Genomic DNA, 4,338 nt, shown 5'->3' on the forward strand with positions numbered 1-4,338 from the left:
ACTTTGAACTGTGAAAACAATGCTTATGTGGTGGTGCTCTGCTTACAGCTTCCCTTCCCTTCCCCGTGTTAGCTCATTTAAATAGACCTGGAACAAACAGCGAGCAGGCTTCCTTATAAAAAATTCCCTCATTTCCAGCGAGAGAGCCATCCCAGTGTTCAGCTGTAGCCTTACAACTGTAAACACTCATGGTTGCTGAGGACAGATAGCCGGCCTTCGGAATATAAAAAACGAGGACTTCAGGGTTATCATAATATATCATTGAGGCCATTTAAAGAATTTAAACTGAAGGGAGAATAGATTGGTAATTGATATAACATGTATGAAATAGGTCAGAACACAAACTATCTCAGGGTAAATTTCTGCAGTGTAATACTGTAATGTGTGAATTAATGTATATCAAACTGTCATACTTTTCACCCATTACAGCTAAAGAAAACATCAGGTTTTTGTCACCAATCAACCCCCTTAACTCCCTCTTTGAAGACAACCAAAACAATGCATGCAGAATATGCTAGTAGCTAGTCAAGCTGTTTTTTCTATTTTATCATCATGCCTGGGGGGGGGGGGGGGGGGGTTCAGTTTAAAAGCCCTCAGATCACTAAATTGTCCCAGCTGCCATGACCATCTGTACCCTAAAAGGCCATGCCGCCACACAGACACAGGGCAGAGGAGAGAGGAACAGAATTTGTACTGGTGGCCCAAGGTTACATCACAAATGGCACCCTATTCCCTATATAGTGCATTACTTTTGACAAGGGCCCATAGGGCTCTGATCAAAAGTAGTGCACTGTTTAGGGAATAGGGACGTAGGCCCATGTCAGAGAGCTTCTGTTTTACAGCACCAAGCTGAGTAATAATCACTAAATGCCAGTCATGTGATAAACAGTGAGCTAATGGACAAGACAGGAGATAGAAAGCAGGTTTAAAGCCTGCAGCTTTACTTTAGAAGCATTCAGAAGGAGAAGAAGAAGAGAATATGGTGTGTAATTACTGTGACAGTATCGTATTAGTGAAATGAGGATTAATCTCAACATCTGGACTTTACAGTAGGCTACAGTACGAGTATTTTAAAGTTCAATCAGAACTCCATCCTTTCCTGACTTCCACGGAGTGTTGAGGAGGAGAGTAGGGGGGGATTTCAGTACATTTAGTAGGGAAATTAAACTTAAACTACCAAATTAAAATTAAACTGATTGATTGTTATCCTGATCTTCATAAATATAGTACAGGTAGATACTGTGAAATATAAGTCTTCAAATACTGATGGAACAAACAGAGGTATTGAAAAGTCACTGTCAATCGATCAATAATATAATAGTCTTAGCAAAAACTATTATCTTAAATTTACTATCTGTAGAAACTATGAGAAAAGAAAGGTTCAGAACTTTTGTCCAACATCCCAGCACAGTTGAAAAATATATGGCAATTAGAAGAGATAGATGGTAGAGGTAGCTGGTAGAAAAAATATATATATATGGGGGGGTTGGAAAAAAATCCAGAATCCAGATGTAGAAAAGAGGAAATAATATATTCTGGAAATCTTGAATTCCCACACATGTGCAGTTTGGCCCTACACCTGTCTATTAGCATGTAGACAGACTACAGCTTCTCCAGTCACCTGGACAGACAGACAGCACACATCTCCACTTGTCAAATAAATTTTTTATCAATATCAGGAGCACTTGAAGTTTGTTTGCATTTTGTTTTTCTGACACTCTTAACACCTTCAGAAGTCAGAACACAGGAGTGTGTGATCAAAGCGTCTCACGGTTAGTTCTGGAAAAACTGGAGTGCTACGCACTGCTTTGATACTCCACATCAATATTTCAATTCAACAATCGCTTGACATGCACCCATACTCACAGAAGCGAAATACGAAAAAGAAGGAGTAAAGAGAGAGAGAGAGAGATCTAGGAAAGGTGGAATGGGGGGCTGCATGGAGAAACTATAAGAGAGATAGATTGAAGGAATCGTTAACATGTCTTTCTTTTCCTTTCAAAGTAATTTTGCACAAAGTCAAATGATTTGCTTTATAGCTGTTATTTAGTGATTTTTGACCACATTTTCTCCTCGCATTAACTTCTTGGATATAGGGGGCGCTCTTTTAATTTATGGATAAAAAAACGTGCCCGTTTTAAGCGCAATATTTTGTCACGAAAAGATGCTCGACTATGCATATAATTGGCAGCTTTGGAAAGAAAACACTCTAACGTTTCCAAAACTGCAAAGATATTATCTGTGAGTGCCACAGAACTCATGCTACAGGCGAAACCAAGATGAAACTTCAACCAGGAAATGGGCAGAATTTTTGAGGCTCTGTTTTCCATTGTCTCCTTATATGGCTGTGAATGAGCCTGCCCTTTCTATCATTTCTCCAAGGTGTCTGCAGCATTGTGACGTATTTGTAGGCATATCAATGGAAGATTGGCCATAAGAGACTACATTTACCAGGGGTCCGCCCGGTGTCCTTTGTCTAAATTGGTGCGTAATCTACAAGCTGCACGCAGTCATCCAGTGATTGAGAGGAGAGAGGAGGCTTTCAACGAACGATATATCATGAAGAGATATGTGAAAAACATCTTGAGGATTGATTCTAAACAACGTTTACCATGTTTCAGTCGATATTATGGAATTAATTTGGAAAAAAGTTCGGCGTTTTGATGACTGATTTTTCGGGTTTTTTTGGTAGCCAAACGTGACGCACCAAACGGAGCGATTTCTCCTAAACAAATAATCTTTCAGGAAAAACTGAGCATTTGCTATCTAACTGAGAGTCTCCTCATTGAAAACATCTGAAGTTCTTCAAAGGTAAATTATTTTATTTGAATGATTTTCTGGTTTTTGTGAAAATGTTGCTTGCTGATGCTAACGCTAAATGCTACGCTAGCTGCGCTAGCTGTTACACAAATGCTTGTTTTGCTATGGTTGAGAAGCATATTTTGAAAATCTGAGATGACAGTGTTGTTAACAAAAGGCTAAGCTTGAGAGCTAGCATATTAATTTCATTTCATTTGCGATTTTCATGAATAGTTAATGTTGTGTTATGCTAATGAGCTGCGGGGATAATTACACTCCTGGATACAGGTTTTTTTCGTAGCTAAACGTGATGCACCAAACGGAACGATTTCTCCTAAACAAATAATCTTTCAGGAAAAACTGAGCATTTGCTATCTAACTGAGAGTCTCCTCATTGAAAACATCTGAAGTTCTTCAAAGGTAAATGATTTTATTTGAATGATTTTCTGGTTTTTGTGAAAATGTTGCCTGCTGATGCTAACGCTAAATGCTAAAGAAGTTAACAACATGGAACTATCGAAAATATGATTAAGGTCCAAGCTGCCTAAATATCACTTTCATGCCACTATCATTTCATTATACATAGGCTCACTCAGGGAGAAGATATGATCACTTTGAATGGAAGAAAAAAACGTGTGACAACTCAAATTGCAACAAAGAACATGTTGATTAATCCTACTGCTATTGTACAAGGCCTAGGAGTATTGGCTTACTGCGAACCGTAGGCATACTTTTATGTTAAGTCATCTCAACAATAGAACATTTAAAATGTATGATAACTAATTTACTGTGAAATAACTCAACTGTTTATTCATAGGATTTGCGGTGTAAACTCCCTAAAATGACTAATTCCCCACAATGCAATAGCTGTCTATTGTCACATTATACCACAGAATAATATAATAATATGAATAATAGAAACATCTAGGGCACAATGGAACTGATCAGTCAAGAAGCAGCTCTTCACACACACACACACACACACACACACACACACACACACACACACACACACACACACACACGTAAATAATTAGTTCAAACACTTGACAATGTGATTTCACAGGCATCAAGCTAATGTGGGCATTGTATTGTGCTGGAGCTTGGACCCCTGGCAGTTTATCTTACAGTGTTGTCAGAGTGACAGCAGAAGATGTGAGCATGTGTCGCATTGACAATGGCGTCTGATCTTAGCTAATGTACTCTAATGGGATTGACTGTTCTCTCATATTAGGCTGTCCCCAAACTGTATCTGGTCTACAGATTGTCACGTTCTGACCTTTATTTCCTTTGTTTTGTATTTATTTAGTATGGTCAGGGCGTGAGTTGGGTGGGCAGTCTATGTTTGTTTTTCTAGGTTTTGGGTATTTCTATGTTTCGGCCTAGTATGGTTCTCAATCAGAGGCAGGTGTCATTAGTTGTCTCTGATTGAGAATCATACTTAGGTAGCCTGGGTTTCACTGTGTGTTTGTGGGTGATTGTTTAGGTTTTCGCACATTTATTGTTTTGTTAGTAATTTCATGTCTAGTTCCTTTATTA

This window comes from Oncorhynchus kisutch, linkage group LG17, assembly GCF_002021735.2.
Source record: "Oncorhynchus kisutch isolate 150728-3 linkage group LG17, Okis_V2, whole genome shotgun sequence".
Taxonomy (NCBI): domain Eukaryota; kingdom Metazoa; phylum Chordata; class Actinopteri; order Salmoniformes; family Salmonidae; genus Oncorhynchus; species Oncorhynchus kisutch.